General features: G+C 45.3%; 1 protein-coding gene across 1 annotated transcript in view; it reads right to left on the reverse strand.

Annotated features, from left to right (window-relative positions):
- Positions 1-7,612, reverse strand: part of GLB1 (galactosidase beta 1) — a 112,860-nt gene that overhangs the window by 38,985 nt on the left and 66,263 nt on the right.

Consider the following 7,612-nt stretch of genomic DNA (forward strand, 5'->3'; position numbering starts at 1 on the left):
CTCTCCCTGTTTCTACCCCTTCTCTGCTTTTCTGGGGGAGGGGCAAGAACCTCGACCTCTTATTTTTGTGCCCAGACCTCTTATTTTTGCACCCCAACTTATTTTTGTACCCCACTCCCTTATTTCTGCACCCGACCCCTTTCCTGCTTTTCTGGAGGGCAAGAACCCCCAAACTCCTTCTCTCCATGTCTCCACTCTCTCTTTTCTCTGGGCTTGCCTCCTTTACTATGGGCAACCTTCCACCCTCCATTCCTCCTTCTTCTCCCTTAGCCTGTGTTCTCAAGAACTTAAAACCTCTTCAAGTCACACCAGACCTAAAACCTAAATGCCTTATTTTCTTTTACAATGCCGCCTGACCCCAATACAAACTCGACAGTAGTTCCAAATAGCCAGAAAACGGCACTTTCGAATTTTCCATCCTACAAGATCTAAACAATTCTTGTCATAAAATGGGCAAACGGTCTGTGGTGCCTGACGTCCAGGCATTCTTTTACACATCGGTCCCGCCCTAGTCTCTGTTCCCAATGCAACTCGTCCCAAATCTTCCTTCTTTCCCTCCCGCCTGTCCCCTCAGTCCCAACCCCAAGCGCCGCCGAGTCTTTCCAGTCTTCCTTTTCTACAGATCCATCTGACCTCTCCCCTCCTCGCCAGGCTAAGTCCCAATTTTTCCTTAGCCCCCGCTCCCCCACCCTATAATCCTTTTATCACCTCCCCTCCTCATACCCGGTCTGGCTTACAGTTTCGTTCCGTGACTAGCTCTCCCCCACCTGTCCAGCAATTTCCTCTTAAGAAAGTTGCTAGAGCTAAAGGCATAGTCAGGTTAATGTTCCTTTTTCTTTATCTGACCTCTCCCAAATCAGTTAGCGTTTAGGCTCTTTTTCATCAAATATGAAAAACCCAGCTCAGTTCATGGCTCGTTTGGCAGCAACCCTGAGATGCTTTTCAACCCTAGACCCTGAAAGGTCAGAAGGCTGTCTTATTCTTAATATGCATTTTATTTTATTACTTAATCTGCTCCCGACATTAAATAAAGCTCCAAAAATTAAATTCCGGCCCTCAAACCCCACAACAGGACTTAATGAACGTCACCTTCAAGGTGTACAATAATAGAGTAGAGGCAGCCAAGTAGCAACTTATTTCTGAGTTGCAATTCCTTGCCTCCACTGTGAGACAAACCCCAGCCACATCTCCAGTACAGAACTCCAAACACCTAAACCGCAGCTGCCAGGGGTTCCTCCAGAACCTCCTCACCCAGGAGCTTGCTACAAGTGCTGGAAATCTGGCCACCGGGTCAAGGAATGTCCGCAGCTCGGGATTCCTCCTAAGCCGTGTCCCATCTGTGCGGGACCCCACTGGAAATCCGACTGTCCAACTTGCCCAGCAGCCACTCCCAGAGCCCCTGGAGCTCTGGCCCAGGGCTCTGTGACTGACTCCTTCCCACACCTTCTTGGCTTAGCGGCTAAGGACTGACGCTGCCCCATCAGCTCGGAAGCCTCCTGGACCATCACAGACGCTTTGGGTAACTCTTACAGTGGAGGGTAAGTCCGTCCCCTTCTTAATCAATACGGAGGCTGCCCGCTCCACATTTCCTTCTTTTCAAAGGCCTGTTTCCCTTGCCTCCGTAACTGTTGTGGGTATTGACAGCCAGGCTTCTAAACCTCTTAAAACTCCCCAACTCTGGTGCCAATTTGGACAATATTCTTTTATACACTTCTTTTTAGTTATCCTCACCTGCCCACCTCCCTTATTAGGTCAAGACATTTTAACTAAATTATCTTCTTCCCTGACTATTCCTGGGCTACAGCCATGCCTCATTTCTGCCTTTTTCCCCAGTTCAAAGCCTCCTTCGCATCCTTCCCTTGTATCCCCCCACCTTAACTCACAAGTATAAGATACCTCTACTCCCTCCTTGGCAACTGATCATGCACCCCTTACCGTCTCATTAAAACCTAATCACCCTTACCCCACTCAATGCCAATATCCCATCCCACAGCATGCTTTAAAAGGATTAAAGCCTGTTATCACTCGCCTGCTACAGCATGGCCTTTTAAAGCCTGTAAACTCCCCTTGCAATTCCCCCATTTTACCTGTCCTAAAACCAGACAAGGCTTACAGGTTAGTTCAAGATCTGAGCCTTATCAATCAAATTGTTTTGCCTATCCACCCTGTGGTGCCCAACCTGTACACTCTTTTGTCCTCAATACCTTCCTCCACAACCCATTATTCTGTTCTGGATCTCAAACATACTTTCTTTACTATTCCTTTACACCCTTCATCCCAGCCTCTCTTCGCTTTCACTTGGACTGACCCTGACACCCATCAGGCTCAGCAAATTACCTGGGCTGTACTGCCACAAGGCTTCACAGACAGCCCCCATGACTTCAGTCAAGCCCAAACTTCTTCCTCATCTGTTACCTATCCTGGCATAATTCTCTTATAAAAACACACGTGCTCTCCCTGCTGATAGTGTCTGACTAATCTCCCAAACCCCAATCCCTTCTACAAAACAGCAACTCCTTTCCTTCCTTGGCATGGTTAGTGTGGTCAGAATTCTTACACAAGAGCCGGGACCGTGTCCTGTAGCCTTTCTGTCCAAACAACTTGACCTTACTGTTTTAGCCTAGCCCTCATGTCTGCATACAGCAGCTGCCACTGCTTTAATACTGTTCGAGGCCCTAAAAATCACAAACTATGTTCAACCCTCTACAGTTCTCATAACTTCCAAAATCTATTTTCTTCCCCCAACCATCGCTCAGGACAACGCTTATGCTGATAAAGTAACTAAAAAGGAACCATCAAAAAGCATCAGATCCCATTGCTCAGGACAATGCTTATGCTGATAAGTTAATTAAAAAAAGCAGCTAGTGTTCCAACTTCTATCAGTTTTTCTTCTTCACATTGGCCACTCCCACCTACTCCCCCACTGAAACTTCTACCTATCAATCTCTTCCCACACAAGGCAAATGATTCTTAGACCAAGGGAAATATCTCCTTCCAGCCTCACAGGCCCATTCTATTCTGTCATCATTTCATAACCTCTTCCATGTAGGTTACACGCCGCTAGCCCACCTCTTAGAACCTCTCATTTTCTTTCCATCATGGAAATCTATCCTCAAGGAGATCACTTCTCAGTGTTCCATCTGCTATTCTACTGCCCCTCAGGGACTGTTCAGGCCCCCTCCCTTCCCTACACATCAAGCTGGAGGTTTTGCCCCCACCCAGGACGGGCAAATTGACTTTACTCACACGCCTCCAGTCAGGAAACCAAAATACTTCTTGGTCTAGGTAGACACTTTCACTGGATAAGTAGAGGACTTTCCCACAGGGTCTGAGAAGGCCACCGCGGTCATTTCTTCCCTTCTGTCAGACATAATTCCTCAGTTTGGCTTTCCCACCTCTATACAGTCTGATAACGGACCAGCCTTTATTAGTCAAATCACCCAAGCAGTTTCTCAGGCTCTTGGTATTCAGTGAAACCTTTATATCCTTTACCGTCCTCAATCTTCAGGAAAGGTAGAATGGACTAATGGTCCTTTAAAAACACACCTCACCAAGCTCAGTCACCAACTTAGAAAGGACTAGACAATACTTTTACCACTTTCCTTTCTCAAAATTCAGGCCTGTCCTCGGAATGCTACAGGTTACAGCCCATTTGAGCTCCTGTGTGGACACCCCTTTTTATTAAGCCCCAGTCTCATTCCAGACACCAGAACAACTTGAACTGCACCCCAAAAACTTAGAGCCTAAAAACTCACCAACCAAGCAAGTAATTATGCTGAACCCCTTTAGGCTCTCTCTAATTAGATGTCCCAGGACCTCCCAATTCTTAGTCCTTTAATACCTACTTTTTCTCCTTCTTTTATTCGTACCTTGTATCTTCCGTTTAGTTTCTCAATTCATCCAAAACCATATCCAGGCCATCACCAATCATTCTATGCGACAAATGCTCCTTCTAACATCCTCACAATATCGCCTCTTACCACAAGATCTCCCTTCAGTTTAATCTCTCCCACTCTAGGTTCCCACGCTGCCCCTAATCCCGCTTGGAGCAGCCCTGAGAAACATCGCCCATTGTCTCTCCATACCACCCCCCAAAAATTTTCGCCGCCCCAACACTTCAACATTATTTTATTTTTCTTATTAATATAAGAAGGCAGGAATGTCAGACCTCTGAGTCCAAGCCAAGCCATCGCATCCCCTGTGACTTGCACATAACTGAAGAATCATAAAAGAAGTGAAAATGCCCTGCTCCGCCTTAACTGATGATATTCTACCACAAAAGAAGTGAATATGGCTGGTCTTTGCCTTAAGTGATGACATTACCTTGTGAAAGTTCTTTTCCTGGCACATCCTGGCTCAAAAAGCTCCCCCACTGAGCACTTTGTGACCCCCACTCCTGCCCGCCAGAGAACAACCCCCCTTTGACTGTAATTTTCCTTTACCTACCCAAATACTATAAAACAGCCCCACCCTTATCTCCTTTCGCTGACTCTTTTCGGACTCAGCCCGCCTGCACCCAGGTGATTAAAAAGCTTTACTGCTCACACAAAGCCTGTTTGGTGGTCTCTTCACATGGATGCGCATGTCACTATACATCAGCAAGAGACAGCTGTGTCTGCGTATCAAGCCAATGGCATTCCAGTCATGAACAGAGCAGGATGATCAATCAGCCAGTGTAGACAAATCCTGGATCAAATTTCAAACTTCATTAAGCTTTTGAAGTACAGAAAAATCACTGTGGCTCTTCTCCCATCCCCTCTTCACCACTAAGCTCAGTTACTACCTTTGGGAATCCCAGAATCCACTCCAATTATCAAGGTCCTCAACTACCACTTGATTAATTTTTACAGTGACCCGTTTCCAAAAAATCAGCGGAACTCTTACTTTGCTGGAATCCCTATAAAGAACAGAAACAAAACTCTTAAAATGGGTCTTAAGCTGATTTGACAGCATACAAAAATAAACTCAGCACTGCCCCTCTCAGGAATCAGTAGGGAAGAGGAGGTCGCTGCCCTATATTTTTATGGTTCATCCTCGAGGTCAAAGTGTTAACCATGTTTGGTTGAGTTTTACCCACACCAAAGCAAATACCTTTTAGAATGCAAATGTCATGAGCTTTGCCATGCCTTGGAGATTGTTATGAAGAGAGCCGCCTGGGGGCCTTCACCACTGAGCATAGGCTTATGCACCCTGCTGGGAGATTATCCCCAGGAGTCCATGTCAGTGAAATATATTGCTCATCACCATCTAATGTGCTCTTGAAATGGATTAAAGAGGAGACATATTCCACTTTTTGAGTCTTTGATGAAGGAAGGAGGCAGGCAGAGCTATATATAGGGGATATTTACCATCCAATTTCCTTACTTGATGCAAGCAACTATTCTGAAGATCCTTTAACAAATCAGCTAATGGAATATCTACAAAGTCTCATAAGAAAGAGCCCACTGGCTGGGTGCGGTGGCTCACACCTGTAATCCCAGCACTTTGGGAGGCCGAGGCGGGTGGATCACTTGAGGTCAGGAGTTTGAGACCAGCCTGGCCAACATGGTGAAACTCCATCTCTACTAAAAATACAAAAATTATCCATGTGCATTGGTGTATGTTTCTAATCCCATCTACTTGGGAGACTGAGGCAAGAGAATCACTTGAACCAGGGAGGTGGAAGTTGTCTGGGTGACAGAGCAAGACTCTGTCTCAAAAACAAACAAACAAACAAAAACAAAAACAAAATACATTTATCTCCACTAAATCTTGTAGTTAATTTCTCTTTCAAACCAGAAATGTCAAAAAGAGGGAAAATATGACATGTTAAGCTGAAATCTATCATAAGCTATTGAAATACATTCATTTCTTTTTTTGTTTTGTTTTTGAGACAGAGTTTTGCTCGTCACCCAGACTGGAGTGCAACGGCGTGATCTCGGCTCACTGAAACCTCTGCCTCCTGGGTTCAAGCAATTCTCCTGCCTCAGCCACCAGAGTAGCTGGGACTACAGAAGCGTGCCATGTCCAGCTAATTTTTTTATTTTTAGTAGAGACGGAGTTTTACATGTTGGCCAGGCTGGTCTCGAACTCCTGACCTCAGGTGATCCAACCACCTCAGCCTCCCAAAGTGCTGGGATTACACACATGAGTCACTGAGCCTGGCAATTTCTAAAGACTCTGTCTCCTTTGTGGGTTCTTTTACTCTGCCCAGTGGTTAAAGTTTTGGATTCCCTGGGTTTGTCTTTTGCTTGGCCCATCATCCTCCTCAGTCAGTTCCCCATGTGCAGTCTCAACCTCTCCCTGGACTTCGGCTTCCATTTGCACTGATGGCCCAAGAATCTGCGCCAGCCTTTCAGACTTCTCCCTGGAGTGTCTTACTATTAAGTGTTGGTGCTTATGGAGAAATCTCTCTACCTGGATGTTCCCGGAAACACTGAGCTGAACAAGCCCAGAATTGAACTTGCTTCCCCTGTCCCTGCCAGGGCCTCCTCTGCAATCCTCTATCTCAGGTGCTGATCCCAGTACCCACCTAGTTATCTAAGGTTGTAACCTGGACAAATCAACAATTCCTCATTCTTTCTCACATCTGTGTTCAGTCAATCACCAAAATCCTATAAATTTTACCTCCTGAACACTTTTCTTGCCTAATTTAAATGTTTTAATTTTCTTGTGGAGACAGAGTCTCACTATGTTGCCTAAGCTGGTCTTGATTTCCTGGCCTCAGGCAAACCTCCCACTTTGGCCTCCCAGAGTGCTGGGATTGCAGGCAAGAGCCACTATGCCCAGTCCTAAATGTTTTTCAAATTCATTGCTTCCTCTCCACTCCCTGATGACCCTGCCATCGTCTCATTCCTAGGCTACCGTGGCAGCTGCATCCAGAAGTGCCCCAAGGGAGGAATCCCACCAGCGTGTTCACACTGTCATATGTTTTTGTAAAACTTGCAAAAGTAATATAATTTGACCATAACAAGCTAACATCCTTGTCTCTTTCTGCTCCAGCTTCCCTGTGTCAAATGTCCTCTTCCTTTGGGAGGTTTTACAGTTGCTATAGGCATTTTGGGGACCCAACTAAAAAGCAGTTAAAGTAGGGATTTACTTTACATGGGTACAGTAGGATATATTGATACGATTCCTGGTTACTTCCATGAGTAGGTAAGTTATGATTAATGGATCATCCCTCCACTCAATGTGCTGACTCACTTAGCATGATAGTGCAATATAATCACGCCTGAAGGCACCCAGCCCCAGAAGTACATGGGTTGTGGAGAAGCAAGGTTTGAAATGTATGGGGCCAGAACCTGTCTCTGAAAATTTCTTCCAAAAATTACAGCTCATGTATGAACGAACTGGAGAGATAGTTCCCCAATTTTGATTACAATCTTAAACATTTATATAATATTATCAGTAACAAAATGTGAAGCTTTTTTTTCTAAACTATCAATACTAAATAAATTTCAATCAGCCAGGCTAAAAAGAAAGATTTCTATTCTCTCTAGAGGAAAAGATTACAAACACTGTTGCCATCTGAAGAGGCAAATGCTGTTGCAAAAAAAAGGGTGGTAAGAGGCCAGGTGGGGTGGCTCACGCCTGTAATTCCAACACTTTGGGAGGCCAGGCAGGTGGATCACTT

Source organism: Piliocolobus tephrosceles, chromosome 2 (genome assembly GCF_002776525.5).
Source record: "Piliocolobus tephrosceles isolate RC106 chromosome 2, ASM277652v3, whole genome shotgun sequence".
In the NCBI taxonomy this organism is placed as follows: domain Eukaryota; kingdom Metazoa; phylum Chordata; class Mammalia; order Primates; family Cercopithecidae; genus Piliocolobus; species Piliocolobus tephrosceles.